Consider the following 17,751-nt stretch of genomic DNA (forward strand, 5'->3'; position numbering starts at 1 on the left):
GCCTACTTCAAACTTATCAGCTTTTGCAGTGCAATTCCTTGAAACCATCGGTCATGCATTGCAAATGTGTTTAGCAGCAATGTCAGTCAACCTTGCTAAAGAAAGTGGAATCCTCACTTCCAGACGGATTGATTGGCTACTATTCATTTCGCAAATGATCCTGATTGGACAGCTCTCTTGTCAGCTGCAGTACTGCATACAGTCCCTATCAAGTCTCCCCCACTGCTTTCTCGCCGTGAGATCAGATGCGGAGTCCAGCGCAGGACTGACACAGTTTCAGCACCACTTGTCTTGGTGGGATGTAGACAACGAGACTGGTAGGTACAAATTCTTTGTAAACTGAAACCTATTGCTACTATTTGTGTTTGTCCAGTGGCGACAGCCCGCAACAGCTTACTGAACACTTGGTACAAGCTTTCGTCGTCATTCAGCCTTTTTATTTCGTGCATGCGTCTACTTTGTGGTTAGATTATAATCGTTTTATAGTGACAGTGCAAACCATTCGGTCGCTGCTGCTTTGTGTTTAGAAATGCACCGTCCGTTGTTTGCTGTTGTCCTATTGGCTTTGCCCTCTGATGGACCGTCCGGGACTCCAAAGGAATGTTCTGTATTGAAGAGTGCGTCTCACATTAACAGTGATGCTTGGATGTTTTGTGGTCCAGGATTGTCGGCAGATTTGATGAAGCCTACGGCTTTGATGCAAAGCGAACCAAATAGCTATGAGTTGAAAACCTTGTATTGCTCCTGCGTGAAGTGAATTGCGCGAGGCTAGCCTACATGTTTATCTCATTTTGAACTTCATGTCATATTGTTGTTTGTTGATAGAGGCTATCATACTGAGCACATGCCTCAAGAACAAGTCCACTAGCACTTACTGTATGTCATCCACATACTACAGGGCGTTCAGCATAAAGACATACATTACAATACAACTACTGTTTTAAATACCACACATAGGCTACGCTGACAGTATATTTTACTCAGAATCTCCCTCATCAAGTGAGAACCTATAAGCCCTGGGAGACAAGGATTCATCATATTCAAAGCAGAAACACATGAATTATGAATGGTTTCTTAAAATCAACTTTGCATAGGCTACAGTATATTCACTTTTTACTTATTGATTTTCATTTTACGTTTTGGTAATAGCATCTATGTTTTGACAAAATGTCATTGCTATACTTGAAAAAGCCTTATTTAATTATATCAGAGGGAAGGAGAGGACGAACAGTGTTGATAGAGGCATCTGTTTGCGGGCGGTAGCTAGGTTCAACGCACTTGTTCTACCACAATGACCTTGCACATACAAAGCCAATAACTGCATGTGGACAACGAATGTTACATCGCCAAAAGTAGGTCGTTGATCTGTTTACTGTGCAGGACTAGAGTATCACCACTGTTTACCATTTAGGTGTAGTATACACAAGCATGACAAAGTAAATGAAAGCAAGACTGAACCTCCTCCGTTTTTAGCACTGTTGATTGTAGCAAATAGGGCATAGTGACCATTTAAGCTGCAGCGTCTTGTCATTCTGTGAACAGTGTGTCTAAACCTCGGGAAATCTATTGACAGAGACTTATTCTAACAGAGCCTTTGTGGGGCGAAACGCCATAGATCTCAAAGGCTTTTTCACTGTGCCACTGATCCTCTTTTAGAATTACACTGCTGTTTGAAGTTGCTACATCAATACTTTTCACACTTGCTTGTCAGACAGTAATGCTGTAGCAGGAAGCGTAGTCCATCTTGTGTAAGCGCGGCCTCTCTCTGTCTCTCGACCTTACAGTGTCAGGTCGTTAATTCCCCCGGTCCTGCCAAAATTCCCTCATTTAAGCCTGCATTCTGGCATCCTACCAGTAACTGATATTTTACGGGTGAAAAAAAATGTCCCATTTAATTTCAAACATCCTCAGTGCCCCATTTATCTAATTTGACAAGAAAGGCAGCAGTTGAATCTCAATTGAACAATGACATATCAAAATAGGTATCTTAGACAGATGGAAGCTTTAAATGAGAACAATGAAGGTTGTGGAAGAGAAGAGAGAGGAGGGGTCTTTATATGTACAAGGGATGGAGATGCTGAATTGGTTTGATCCATCTAAACACTGTCATATTGACTGATCTCAATAATATCATACGTTTCACAATTGCCTATCCTTTTCTACTGCATTGAAAGATTACGGTTCCTTCAATAGCAATCATGGGCTATAATCAAAGCGAAAGCGCCATATTTCATCTGGCTGTACCCTACAGCGTCAATGTTCACCTTTGCATTATGTTAGATATAGATCAGTAGTAAGTCAACACAGGAAGTAGCCGTGTGCTGTCAGCAGGCCGTGCATCGGTCAAGTGTAATAGTAACCCCGTAATAGCCTTGGATGCACATTCCCTTACGTTAACAGCGGTGGTCGACTGGGAAGCAGCGATTTGCCTTAGGAAACATCCTGTGCGTTTTTTAGAAGCACTGACTCCCATCAAATGTATTGCAATATTGAACGTGTAACGATCTAGGTCATATCACAACCCCTCTTATCTATAAATAGCTACTTATCTTTTACCGTAAGCCATGTCCCATTGACACTGGTGAGGAGAAGCACCAGTGTACCCTATGTATTAACCTCACTAGGGTACGTGGGGCTAGCGTCCCACCTGGCCAACCTCCAGTGAAATTGCAGAGCGCCAAATTCAAAAACAGAAATACTCATTATAAAAATTCATAGAACATACAAGTGTTATACATTGGTTTAAAGATTAACTTCTTGTTAATCCAACCACAGTGTCAGATTTCAAAAAGGCTTTACGGCGAAAGCATACCATGCGATTATCTGAGAACAGCGCCCAGCAGACAAATCATTACAAACAGTTACCAGCCAAGTAGAGGAGTTACACAAGTCAGAAATAGCGATAAAATGAATCACTTACCTTTGATGATCTTCATATGGTTGCACTCACAAGACTCCCATTTACTCAATAAATGTTAGTTTTGTTCGATAAAGTCCCTGTTTATATCCAAAAACCTCAAACGCAGTCACAACAGACAGATGAAAAATCCAAATAGTATCCGTAAAGTTCGTAGAAACATATCACACGATGTTTATAATCAATCCTCAGGTTGTTTTTAGCCGAAATAATCGATAATATTTAAACCGGACAATAACGTCGTCAATATAAAAGGTAAACCAGAAAGGCGCGCTCTCGGTCGTGCACATGAAAAACCTCTGGGACACTGTAGGGTCCACTCATTCAGAGTGGTCTTACTCTCTCCTTTTTCAGAATACAAGCCTGAAACAATTTCTAAAGACTGTTGACATCTAGTGGAAGCCATAGGAAGTGCAATTTGAGTCCTAAGTCAATGGATACTGTAATGGCATTCAATAGAAAACTACACACATAAAAAATCCCACTTCCTGGATGGATTTTTCTCAGGTTTTCACCTGCCAAATCAGTTCGCTTATACTCACAGACATTATTTTAACAGTTTTGGAAACTTTAGAGTGTTTTCTATCCAAATTATATGCAGTTACCAATTCTACCAATTATATGCATATCCTAGCTTCTGGGCCTGAGTAGCAGGCAGTTTACTTTGGGTACGCTTTTCATCCGGAAGTGAAAATAGTGCCCCCTACCCTAGTGAATTAACTCTCTGAGGGGCATTTGATTGCGTGTTTATGGCCCTTCTCTCCACTTGCTACTTGCTTAAGATTCATTTTATGTGTTGTTCCATTTGTGTAGGGAACATGTAGGTCTACATCTAGGATGTATTTGACATGAGAAATTGATCCTTTGAAATATACATTTCAGAACAATGCAGTATACTGCCACAGTTGTAATGGAATCGAATATTGAATGCTCTTTCACCCACAGGGATCATAAAATAGCCAAGAGCTACATATTCTTAATTACATGTGTGTGCTGTGGTGGAATGTTATTTATAAGAATCTACACGGTTAATAGTTCATTCAGGAGATAAACACTATGTGACAGTGGTGGATGGCATCGATACGAGAGGAATAGAAATGTGAATCGCAGGTCATGTGCACTTCAGAGTTTGTTGTTTTTCTTATCAAAGCAATGTAAAAGGAAAATCTGTGTTGTTGCATGTTATTACGGTAAAAAAAAAAAAAAAAAATATTCTCAGGGGAATATTTATCTCTTTCAAGTCTAGCCGGCCTGAGCTTGTCAAATGCCAATGTTGTTTTGTCCAAACAGAATCAGCTTGAAACAGTTGCCATTTTATTACCACCTTGTGGATGTGTGCGTGTTGGGTCAGTATTTGAGGTTGTTTTAGTTAAAGGCCTTTTAAAAGCCTGCTATATGGCAGGTTGGTTTAGTAAGGGGCCTAGCAGGAGCATAAACTCCCTGTAAAGTGTCCTCGGCTGTTTACAATTTGTCACGTTCCTGACCTATTTCTGTTAGTTTGTTATGTGTGTTAGTTGGTCAGGACGTGAGGTTGGGTGGGCATTCTATGTTTTCTGTTTCTGTGTTGGTTTTGGGTTGCCTGGTATGGCTCTTAATTAGAGGCAGGTGTTTGGCGTTCCTCTAATTAAAAGTCATATTTAGGTAGGCGTTGTCACAGTGTTCGTGGTGGGTGATTGTCTTCCGTGTCTGTGTCTGTACACCACGCGGGACTGTTTACGGTTTGTTCGGTTTGTGTAGCCTATGTTCCTATTCGTGCGTTTTTCTTGTTTTATGTAAGTACGTCGTCTAGGTCTGTCTACACCGTTTGTTGTTTTTGTTAGTTTATCAAGTTCGTGTTTTCGTTAAATAAATATGTCTTTTCACTACGCTGCGCCTTGGTTCCCTCAATACTCCTCCTCTTCCGAAGATGAAGAGGAGGAGGATTACCGTTACAGAATCACCCACCAAGAATCCAGAACCAAGCAGCGTAATTTGGAGCAACGGGCAAGTATACAGGACTTGGGGAGTTGGGAGCAAATATTTAACGGAGAAGGACCATGGGCTAAAGTGAATCACCGTCCATGGGAACAGCTGGAGGCAGCTCGGAGAGTGGAGGAAAAGAGAGAGAGGAACCGGAGTTATGAGGGAACGCGTCTTGCACGGAAGCCCAAAAAGCCCGTGAGTAACACCCAAAAATTTCTTGGGGGGGGGCTAAGAGGTAGTGGGCCAAGGGCAGGTAGGAGACCTGCGCCCACTTCCCAGGCTTACCGTGGAGAGCGGGAGTACGGGTTGGCGCCGTGTTACGCAGTAGAGCGCACGGTGTCTCCTGTACGAGTGCATAGCCCAGTGCGAGTTATTCCACCTCCCCGCACTGGTAGGGCTAGATTGGGTATTGAGCCAGGTGTCATGAGGCCGGCTCAACGCGTCTGGTCTCCAGTGCGTCTCCTCGGGCCGGCATACATGGCACCTGCCTTATGCATGGTTTCCCCGGTTCGCCTACATAGGCCGGTGCGGGTTATTCCACCTCCCCGCACTGGTCGGGCGACCGGGAGCATTCAACCAGGTAAGGTTGGGCAGGCTCAATGCTCAAGAGAGCCAGTACGCCTCCACGGTCCGGTATTTCCTGCGCCACCTCCCCGCCCCAGCCTAGTACCTACAGTGCCTACACTACGCACTAGGCTACCAGTGCGTCTCCTGAGCCCTGTTCCTCCTCCACGCACTCTCCCTGTAGTGCGTGTATCCAGTTCGGTGCCTCCAGTTCCGGCACCACGCACTAAGCCTCCTTTGCGTCTCCAGAGCCCTGTACACACTGTTTCTTCTCCCCCTACTAATCCTGATGTGCTTGCCCTCAGCCCGGTGTCACCAGTGCCGGTACCACGCACCAGGTATAGAGTGGGCTTTGAGAGTCCAGTGTGCCCTGTCCCTGCTCCCCGCACTAGTATGAAGGTGCGTGTCCTTAGCCCGGTGCCTCCAGTTCCGGCACCACGCACCAGGTCTACAGTGCGCCTTATCCGGCCAGAGCCATCCGTCTCCCCAGCGCCATCTGAGCCATCCGTCTCCCCAGCGCCATCTGAGCCATCCGTCTCCCCAGCGCCATCTGAGCCATCCGTCTCCCCAGCGCCATCTGAGCCATCCGTCTCCCCAGCGCCGTCTGAGCCATCCGTCTGCAATGAGCCTGCAAAGCCGCCCGTCTGCCATGAGCCTGCAAAGCCGCCCGTCTGCCATGAGCCTACAGAGCCATCCGCCAGACAGGAGCCGCTAGAGCCGCCCGCCAGACAGGAGCCGCTAGAGCCGTCCGTCAGACAGGATCTGCCAGAGCCGCCAACCAGACAGGATCTGCCAGAGCCGCCAACCAGACAGGATCTGCCAGAGCCGCCAGACAGACAGGATCTGCCAGAGCCGCCAGCCAGACAGGATCTGCCAGAGCCGCCAGCCAGACAGGATCTGCCAGAGCCGTCAGAGAGCCATGAGCGTCTAGAGCCGTCAGCCAGCCATGAGCGTCGAGAGCCGTCAGCCAGCCATGAGCGTCGAGAGCCGTCAGCCAGCCATGAGCGTCGAGAGCCGTCAGCCAGCCATGAGCGTCGAGAGCCGTCAGCAAGCCATGAGCGTCGAGAGCCGTCAGCCAGCCATGAGCGTCGAGAGCCGTCAGCCAGCCATGAGCGTCGAGAGCCGTCAGCCAGCCATGAGCGTCGAGAGCCGTCAGCCTGCCATGAGCGTCCAGATTCGTCAGTCAGCCATGAGCTGCCCTTCAGCCAGAAACGGCTATATACCCAGAACTGCCCCTCAGTCCAGAGCTGTTTCTCTGTCCGGAGCTGCCTTTCAGTCCGGAGTTGCCCCTCTATCATGATCTCCCTCTCTATCTTGATCTACCTCTTTATTCTGATCTATCCCTCTGTCTTGTGCTATCCCTCTGTCTTGATCTATCTCTCTGTCCCGGTGCTGTCCCTGTCATTGATGTTACTAAGGGGATTTTGTGGGGGTAAAATGAGGGTGGACATTCTTAGGGGGAGATGGAGGCTAGGATGGATTATGGTGGGGTGGGGAACTCGCCCGGAGCCTGAGCCACCACCGTGGTCAGATGCCCACCCAGACCCTCCCCTAGACTTTGTGCTGGTGCGCCCGGAGTTCGCACCTTATGGGGGGGGTTATGTCACGTTCCTGACCTATTTCTGTTAGTTTGTTATGTGTGTTAGTTGGTCAGGACGTGAGGTTGGGTGGGCATTCTATGTTTTCTGTTTCTGTGTTGGTTTTGGGTTGCCTGGTGTGGCTCTTAATTAGAGGCAGGTGTTTGGCGTTCCTCTAATTAAGAGTCATATTTAGGTAGGCGTTGTCACAGTGTTCGTGGTGGGTGATTGTCTTCCGTGTCTGTGTCTGTACACCACGCGGGACTGTTTACGGTTTGTTCGGTTTGTGTAGCCTATGTTCCTATTCGTGCGTTTTTCTTGTTTTATGTAAGTACGTCGTCTAGGTCTGTCTACACCGTTTGTTGTTTTTGTTAGTTTATCAAGTTTGTGTTTTCGTTAAATAAATATGTCTTTTCACTACGCTGCGCCTTGGTTCCCTCAATACTCCTCCTCTTCCGAAGATGAAGAGGAGGAGGATTACCGTTACACAATTATTACAGTTTACCCCTTACATTTGAATTAATATGACTTAGGGTGTCATTTATTTTACTTTTCTTCGAAAAAAGGGTTCCACGAGGCTTCTTCGTCTGTCCCCATAGGAGAACCCTTTTTTGGTTCCAAGTAGAACCCTTTTTGGTTCCAGGTTGAACCCTATTGGGTTCCATGTAGAACCCTTTCCCAATAGGGTTCTACATGGTTCTAGATAGCACCTTTTTTTCTAAGACTGTACCTGTAGTCTGTTGGCTATATATTCTTTTTGTGACCACATTTATGTGGGACTATATTCTGCCTAAAGCAATGGTTCACTTGTTTTACCAAAGGACTCTATGTGTTGCTGCTGGTAATGTCATTTGTGTTTGTTATACCATGCATAAAATGCACAAGTCTTGTGTAGTGTAGTCTTAATATGAACCACAGTACAGCTATAATACAATTCCTCCCATTTCCGTTCGTGATTTTCATTCTCCAAGCGTCTCCGATGTTTTCATGCTGATGTGATTTGACCTGTGCTGTCCTCCTCTATACACATTTCATCCGTCTCACTCAATGCTCGGCCGTGATCATCTTTGTCATTGCCGTCCAGAGTTTATTGGATCACTAGATAATCCCTTTAGCTATGACAGTCACACATGGCTCCCGTCCTGCTTGTGCTTTCCAAGGCCCAAATGTGACAGCAGCACCCAGTCAGTCAACCACAGTGACAGTGTTACCATTTTAGTGTTTTATTTGATTTGACACGTTCATAAAATAGGCTAGCTAGACACATTTTACATTTGTTGACGTTTAGCAGACGCTCTTATTCAGAGCGACTTACAGTAGTGAAGGCATACATTTTTGTACTGGTCCCCCGTGGGATTCAAACCCACAATTCTGGCATTGCAAGCCATGTTGTATACCAGAGTGCATTAAATGCCAGTGATTAGGAAGGTACAGAGTCAAATTGATTGTGTTGTACTGTATGTGAATGGTCGTTGTATCAGTGATTAAGCTAAGCCAGCCTATAGACACAAGCATTGTTTACCATATTCTTTTTACAAGAATAGCAAATGGCCCTGAATGGCAAACACAGCGTTGTTATCCTCCGTAAGCATTGTAATGGCAGACGTCCACATTCATTTTCTGTGAAACAATTGAATAGCGTGTGATGTGATGTGGACGTGTCGGAGCGGAGCCAAGCGGCTGTCACGCCAAAACCACAAACACATCCGAGGTTGATGAGGTGAGTTACCGCCATCTGAACAATTGGTAGCAATGCGATGTCTAATGAACGCAGCTACATAAAATCAGTCCATTAGCTTTCCCAATATAATCCAACGGCTGATTATGTGGGGATCTAAACTGTAAACGTGCAGTTGCAGTCTTCCTTTAAGTGCTTTAGACAGTGTGCGAGGACCTTTAGGACAAAGGTTCCCCTTTAACACATCCTTGGAGCTCGTAGAGCTGGTATCACGGTGTTCGGCAGCCAATCTAGGACAAGAGATGAAGAGGAGGCAAGAGCACCACGATTCCACCACATCAGCAGCATCAACAGCCGTAGCCCACTTTGTTTTCTGCAGCCTTGCCTCCACCCAGCTGGGACTGAACACCGACTCTGGTCCGTGCGGTGCGGTGCGGTGTTGGTGTGTGGATCTACAGTACATGAGCAGCCTACTGAGCATAGGCCACCGCACCATTGTTAGCTGTGGGAAGGGAAGAGCTCCAAGCTCTGAGAGTGTCTCATGGGTCTCGGGTATAATTGGGTTCTGCTGAAGGGCCTTTGCTGGTTTGCCAACTTGGCCACTGGAGGAGGACGGCTCCCCTGGTCAAGTGGATGATTGGATTTGCGCTGCAGTAGTCATACAAGAGAGGGGCTTCAGGGGAACGAGCGGTCCCCTCGCTGCCTCCTTGTGTTGAACTTTGGCAAGTTCCCTTTTTCCAACAATAGTAGTTGTTGAATCTGCTCCTATATTTCCATTATGTGGAAGCTGATATGTCCCACCCACACCACATACATTATGTCTCTGGTCCTGTGCCATTTAGAAAGGGAGGGTCAGGCTCAGCGCGCCATTAGAACCATTTAAGCTCATAATTGTTTTTTAAAATCCTCCTAGAGCACAGCACGGCTCCAAAATCATGATGGGCCTGGGTTAGAGGTCGAGAGACTGAGAGAAAGGGAGGATGAGGAAGAGGAGGCGTGGTCCATACATGTTACTTTACGTATCTGAAGCCACGTACAGACCGCTATAGCCCCCAGATGCCACATTGAAGGATTATGGCTTGTTGGAAGGACGTGCTACATTTAGATGTGATTGGGTAGCCTTGTGCACGTTGTCAATTCTAGTCTGTTTCCACGCTGTGAGTCTGTGAACAAAACAATATTACAGAGTCAGTGGACTACAATGTTCCATTTGAATACTCATTTGTTCACTCCAATAGGCTATGTACTACACAGGAGGTTGGTGGCACCTTAATTGGGGAGGATGGGCAAGTGCTAATGGCTGGAGCGGAATAGGTGGAAAGGTATCAACAAAATCAAACACATGGTTTTTATGTGTTTGATACCATTCCATTCGCTCCGTTCCAGCCATTATTATGAGCCGTCCTCCCCTCAGCAGCCTCCACTGATGCATTATTCTGATTGTTTATACAGCATATAGGATGGAGTAGACCTAACAGTATTTTTTATTGCAAACAGTAGTTAGATGCAGCCCACGCATGTTTCAGTTTCCGTTATCCTCTGAGATCTGCATGTCAATTTGACATTTGCCTTCCGCTCAGAATTATGTCTCTCAAATTGATTTTGAAGGGAGGCAGGTTTAATATGGAACTGTCTGAACCCTGTCTTATCCCCGATGGTCACATGACCTACTAGTACTAGGGGATTTAAACACTCTATGAATCAGAGGTGCTCTTTAAAGGCTTTGACTGACTGAAATGAACCAAACAATTGAAGATCACTTTTGAAAAAACACACATTGAACACACATCGCTCCACTAGACAGGTGTTTTCTATGAAAAAGAAAATGAGAGGTATTTACATTTATTAGGGATCCCCATTAGTTCCTGCCAAGGCAGCAGCTACTCTTCCTGGAGTTTATTATGGATCCTCATTAGTTCCTGCCAAGGCAGCAGCTACTCTTCCTGGAGTTTATTATGGATCCCCATTAGTTCCAGAAGCTACTCTTCCTGGGGTCCAAACACATTAAGGCAGTTACATCACACATAAAACAAAATACAAAACAGTACATCATATAACATTATTACATCATTACATATCTACAAAATGTATAATACCACCATACAACTTTATTTCAAGGTACGTGTGTGTAGAGTGCTTGCGTTTGTGTGCGTATGCATGTGTCTGTACCTGTGTGTGTGTCTCTTCACAGTCCCGCTGTTCCATAACGTGTGTTTTTAAAATCTGATTCTACTGCTTGCATCAGTTACCTGATGTGGAATAGAGTTCCATGTAGTCTGTTCTGGACTTGGGGATTGTGAAGGGTCCTCTGGTGGCATGTCTTGGGGAGTATGCATGGATGTCCGAGCTGTGTGCTACTAGTTTAAACAGACAGCTCGGTCCATTCAGCTTGTCAACACTTCTTACAAAACAAGTAGTGATGAAGTCAATCTCTCCTCCACTTTGAGCCATGAGAGATTGACATGCATATCATTAATGTTAGCTCCCTGTTTACATTCAAGGGCCAGCCGTGCTGCCCTGTTCTGAGACAATTGTAATTTTCCCTCTTTGTGGCACCTGACCACACGACTGAACAGACGTTCAGGTGCGACAAAACTAGGACCTGTAGGACCTGCCTTGTTGATAGTGTTGTTAAGAAGGCAGAGAAGCACTTTATTATGGGCAGACTTCTCCCCAACTTAGCTACTGTTGTGTAATCGGTATGGGGAAGGGGTATCACCCCCCCTCTTTTTTCTCTGTTTACCGTAGTTAGCTAGGTGAGATGAAATGACTGGAAGAAAGCCAATGAGCAAAGTAATGCACCGCTTTTCCCAGAGCATATTACATTTTTTCTCAGTCGCTTTGGTGCATTTCTTAGATCAAAAGTGCAATTCTTGATACTACTTGTACAAATTCCAAATCATCTAGTCACTTGTGCACATCATTAAAGCAATTTCTTATTCCTTCGAACAAATTGCAATTGATAATGTACAAGTGTTAGCTTTTTCCACATTATCAATTGCTCATGTCATGTTGATCAAAATATAGTAGATGGTTCTCTGTTGAATAGTCTTACCCCTCAAAACATCTAGGCATTAGTTCCTTGCATAAGCCATTACATGCAAAATTGTTGAACTATTTGTCATAAACTGTCAAGCATAGTTTTACACATTTCTATTAGACCTTTTGTACAAAAACATGAATTGATGAATCGTGCAGGTGAAATTGACCCTCACTCATGAAGGAATGTAAAGTGTTAGTTCAACCAACAATCAACCAGTTGTCTAAATTGCTCAAAGGTGCATCTCATGAAGAATCAATTGGCAAGCATATATAGACAGACCACAACACAGAGTTGCAATTTTCCAATAATGGATGGACCAGGAAACGAACAGGGTCAACAGCCAAGAGGAGGAAGAAGAGGAGCAAGGATGCGTGGTGGAAGGCAAAACGGAGGAAGAGGCAGAAGAGGACATAGGCGCATATCTGATGACATAAGGGCCACTATTGTAGACCATGTTGTCAATCATGGCCTTACAATGGCTGAGGCGGGTCGAAGGGTGCAGCCGAATATTGGGAGATCAACCGTGTCCTCATTAGTTCAAACGTTTCGAAGAGAGAACAGGTATGTCCACCAATGTGCAGTGTTACTGTATATAAGCAGTATACTGTATACTTCCTACAATGCTTCATATTACAGTAGTCCACTTGTATTTCACAGCATACAGAAATATACTCTATACAGATACATACTGCAACTTACATGCACCCACCTGTATGTTTTACAGTAAAATATGTGTTTGCATAGTTTTTGTCGATGTGAAAGTGTGCGACGCATCACTGCATTTTTCCCCACATAGGACTGCAAGATTAACTCAAACCGGTGGCAGAGGACGCCTTTTCACACCTCAACAGGAGGAGGCTATTTGCACCATGGTTCGAGCAAACAATGCCATGAGACTCAGGGAAATACAAAGGACCATTATAGAAGACAACGATGTCTTTGAAAACATCCATACGGTTAGCATCTCAACCATCGACAGGGTGCTGCATAGAAACCAGATGAGTATGAAATAGCTGTACCATGTACCATTCCAAAGGAATGAGGACAGAGCTAAGGAGCTACGGTACCAGTATGTACAGGTAAAACATATATCTATGTAACTACTTTACAGCAACATTTTATAGTGATACATAGTACAGTAAGCATAAACTGCACACATTTCCATTGCTGTGGAAGGAACATGCAATATATGTACATTTTATGTCACTCTTCCTTACCAAAACAAATTCAACTGTGTGTTCTGGGATATAGCGTATAATGGAGTTGGAATCAAGTGAACCCTCTCACAACTTTGTATACGTGGATGAGGCTGGCTTCAACCTGACCAAATGCAGAAGGCGGGGTCGGAATATCATCGGTCACAGAGCTACTGTGGATTTGCCAGGCCAATGGGGAGGAAATATCAGCATGTGTGCTGCTATTTCGGAGCATGGTGTCCTAACCCATATCCCCCTTATAGGGCCATACAACACCCAGCATCTACTCAACTTTTTAGAGACTCTCTACAGGGCTCTCATCCCTGATGATGAGAGGGGTCTGTTTAGAGAGGATTTGCCAAAGTATGCGGTCATTTGTGATAATGTGAGTTTCCATCGAACAAACATCATAAGGCAATGGTTTGTGACCCACCCGAGGATGCTCATAGAATTCCTCCCACCTTATTCACCATTCCTTAACCCAATTGAGGAGTTATTTTCAGCATGGAGGTGGAAGGTGTACGATCATCAGCCACACATACAGATGACCCTGCTGGCTGCAATGGATGCAGCATGTGAGGACATCACAGTAGACGCCTGCAGAGGATGGATAAGGCATTCCAAAAGATTCTTTCCACGTTGCATTGGAAGGGAAAATATCCGATGTGGATGAGAATATGTGGGCCGACAGACAGGAACGTCTGGATGTGTAGAGACCGCACAACAGTGCTGCGGGCAAAGTTGTGCCTTAGGGGTGGTTTCCTGTGTTTCTTTCTAATTTAGTTTTTTTCTCTTTGTGCTCCTTGGGTTGTCCAGTCTCTTTCAATCAATAACCCACATACAGTAATATGTAAATAGTACTGTTGAAATTGATATATGCCATAGAAGTGCAGCCTTGTGCATTTTCAATACAGTAACTGTCATCCAAACTGTAGCCTAAGTTTACATCAGGTAATACTGTCAAAGTACACAGTTACATTGACAACATGCCTAAACATTTTGACGACCTTGTTCGTGAACAATGACCCAATGACTTATCATTCTGATGACACTGACATGATCATTGGCATGAATATTTACTTTGAGAGATGTACTAAGGATTTTTAGTGACTGACTAGCTTTAGAAACATATCTATTGTATATTGCAGTTTGTCTAAATTGTTCTGAGAAATGCTCTTATTATTTTGCACATGTTAGGGATGATGTGAAAAATGCACCAAAGCGACTGAGAAACTGTAAGGGAGGGAGTCAGACTCCCCAGCTACAATTTTGACCCCAAAATGTCTTCTTTTGGTACCACTCTGTCCTGAAGATATAATAACAGCATGGTACTGGCTTGCCTCATTTCGCCTGTTTTCCAAGTAGTTCATTTTACCAAGGATTTAAATTCCCCTATTTTTTGGGGGACAGTGAAGATAAAATGTGTACAGTGGTTCCTCCTTTAAAATGTTTGTCATACTGCAGCACACCTTGTGGGCTGCTGCAGCATTCTGTGGCACGTTATTTATTTGTCAGCCATTTTTTCTGTTAATGCGAGTTAGTGCTAGTTTGACCACAAGAGGGCATCTTTGAGTTTGAATTTGAATTTAAAACCTTTTTTGTAATAACATAGTATATGGGATTGATTTGAAGAAATTTGGCTTAATTAATTTGATTCATATTATGGTGTTTCTATTCCGAGAAAAACGAAACCCTCTGGGTTTCCATTAGGATGGAATGGACAATATGGCTCTGTACAATGTGACGGTCGGGAGTAGGCTACACCATAAAAGGATTGGAGGATTCTAAATTAATATCTAAGGGGCATAACATTTCCACACCCTAATTGTAGTGTAACCAAACTTTCAGTTGAGCGTACTTGCTCTTTGCCTTCTCTACTTCTCTACCGGAAGTTGATGCTGTTGCTATGCAACCTCTTGCTAGCTAGTTAGCATAACAAATTACTAGTTAGACATTTTTTGACTTCGGGTGTTTTCTTAAATTCAATTTGAAGTGCCTGCGCTCATACATTCAGAGCATTGTCAGATTGTCAGTTTGTAAATTCAGACCGTTTTATTCTCGGAGCGCACACTGGACATTCGGGCCGAGGAGTAGGGTTGATTTGAGCGCTCTGGCCTTACAACGGCAGTCAAGCACACAAGCTAACGTTGGCTAGCTTGCTAGCTACTTCCAGACACAAATGAGACCACTCTGACCATTTTACTCACCCTAGCAGAGCTGGTTAGGCAGTTTTCGTGTTAACCAGAGCGTTGGTGACTGTAACTGTGCTGCTGGAAACCATTTAATTATGCTTTTTTGCCGACGTTTACCGACACCGGCCATATTCAACGGCTATTGAGCGCTCGTAAATTCATTATTCTGCGCTCTGGTACACTCAGACGAGAGCGCTCTGAAATCGGAGTAGATAGCCAGAGTGAATTTACGAAAGCACCCGAATGTCCATTGAGAATGCACACCGACTATACCATTTAGCTAAGTTAAGAATGACAGGAATCATCAAGTCAATACACGTTGGGTAGTTACATAGCCTACAGTTCATATACTGGCAGGTTTGACGTTAGGTAGATAGCTGACATACCAGTATATACTGCTGTTATGATATGCTATGTGGTTTGTAAGGACAGCGTAGCTATCAAATTGTCAGCCAACATAATGTGTAAGGTAACTTATTTGAAAAGTCATTACTTTATTACATTGAGTAGCAAGCTACCGCGTGTACGCGCTCTATCGACTCAGCGGCTTGAGCATGCTTTTGGTGCACAGTCGATAGCACGCTGGACTTTGGGCAAGAAAGTTGAGGGTTCGAAACCTGCTCCCTGCTTGTTTCATTTGAAGTCGTGCCCAATGATCAGTTTATTATTTGGTTTATATTGCCCATTCATTGTCAGTTAGACACAGTAGTGCATTGGGACCCAAAAGCATAATCAGTGATTTAACTCCCCCTTGGTATTTAGGGCAAATCTGGTCTGTGATAGGAGGGGTGGTTTCACACCTAGCTCGGCTATTAGACTATTCTTTAGTAAAGGTTGAATAGTATATTTTTCCGCTATTATTATTATTTCGCCCTCTTCCACACGTCATTCTCCACCAGAGTGGCTCGCTTGTGGGCGTGCTGGCAGGATATGGCAGCACTTCGGTTGTGCATCAAGAATTCTGCATAGCAAGTTTGTATGAAGGTCTGGTTATTCACAGGCAAATTGTTTTATGCTATGGAGGTACATTTGTGGCTTTTTGTCGAGAGCAAAACTTTTTTTATTTTCAAGCAAAAATAATTGTTCTGAAAGCAAAAACGAGGTTTCAAAGTAAAAAATTTTTTTGCAAACAAATATTTTGTAATAGAGCGCAAAACCTTATGCATTTATTCACATAAAATATTTGGAGAAAAAAAATGTATATGAAAACAACTAATTTCGCTATCAACCACCGTCCATTTTGGCCATTTTTTGAATGTCAGTTTGGCTACAACCAATACTGTTCAGCCTTTCTTTCCAACACAAAGGAAGTCATCGCGGACACCTACGAAGGACTGTGTGATGGCATCTCAGGTAAGCAGCACTGGGCATTCTTCCATCCAACTTCTACATAGCTAGTAGTTAGCTCCTACGATTCAGTGTCGGTTCATAACATTCACTATATTACATACATACATACCGTAGAATGATAAATCATGCAATTATTATTCTCAAGCTAACCAAAACATTTAGCTATGAACGCCTGTTCTCACCATTTTCAGTTGAATTCATCTAACTTTCTTTCATGGCAACTCATAAGCAGGCCATGTCCTATTTGTTTCATAGTCAATAAATATTCATATTTTATGACAGTGTAACGGTTAGCTTTTTTTACAGAAGGATGAAAGAACACAATATGTCTGTCAGGGAATGCTATTCTGATATGTCAGATGAAGGGTTAGACCAGAAAGTCAGGGCCATTAAGGCAAGGATGCCCCATGCAGGCTTTAGAATGGTCAAAGGAAGTCTCCAAGCAATGGGCCATCGTGTACAATGGCGAAGAGTTAGGGAGTCTTTGCAGCGTGTAGATGGTGCAGGTGTCATTGCCAGAATGATCCAGCTTCGTTGCATTGCTCAGCAAAAATACTCTGTTCATGCTCCCATGTCTCTCGTCCACATTGATACAAATCATAAATTGATAAGGTACTAAGATGAATAATGTCTCCATCAAATCTAATAAGTTATTTTAACTTTTTTGTTCTTAGTTATTCGTAGACAAATTTTCAATGATGAAATTGAAGTTGTTCTTCATCAACCGGTAATACATAAATAATGAAGCAGGTTAATAGGTTAAACATTTCACTTTTAATTCTAATGCTTTTTTCAGGGTATAACATTGTCATCTTTGGCGGAATATGTCGATTTTCAAGGAAGGTAAGTATATTATTTTGTATGCGTATTGCATATTTCCCATCACCCAATGAACAACCACAATATCAGTCTGGTGTTAAGCTTTCTATGCTGTATTGACGTATCCTGAAAATGACATCTGCTGCTTTAGATTGAACAGTCATATCTCAGTTATTGTTTACAAAAAATAAGCTTTTTCTTTACTATCAGAGTGCGAGCTGATGTAGGGTAAAAAAATGTAGATATTGACAGATGTATGTTCACTGTCCGAGGAACAGGCCGTGGAAGCTTTATTGCTGGCAAAAGTGTCCATAACGAGAGGTAATTAAACTTATGTTCTTTTTCTCTCTTCCTCTCTGCCTGTCTTGTACATGGAACCTGTCTCACATGCTTTAATTTAAAAAACCTTAAGATGTCAGCTGCTAATTTTCAGATTTACACCACATAAACACT

General features: G+C 43.8%; 1 protein-coding gene across 1 annotated transcript in view; it reads left to right on the forward strand.

Moving 5' to 3' along the window:
• The first annotated feature begins 210 nt into the window (after positions 1 to 210).
• LOC129859676 (beta-1,3-galactosyltransferase 1-like) overlaps positions 211 to 17,751 on the forward strand; it is a 138,221-nt gene continuing 120,680 nt past the window's right edge. The window contains exon 1 of the mRNA XM_055929738.1: positions 211 to 317. The gene's annotated coding sequence lies outside the window, so the exon portion shown is untranslated. The remainder of the gene's footprint in view (positions 318 to 17,751) is intronic.

The sequence above is a fragment of the Salvelinus fontinalis genome, chromosome 7 (assembly GCF_029448725.1).
Source record: "Salvelinus fontinalis isolate EN_2023a chromosome 7, ASM2944872v1, whole genome shotgun sequence".
Classification (NCBI taxonomy): domain Eukaryota; kingdom Metazoa; phylum Chordata; class Actinopteri; order Salmoniformes; family Salmonidae; genus Salvelinus; species Salvelinus fontinalis.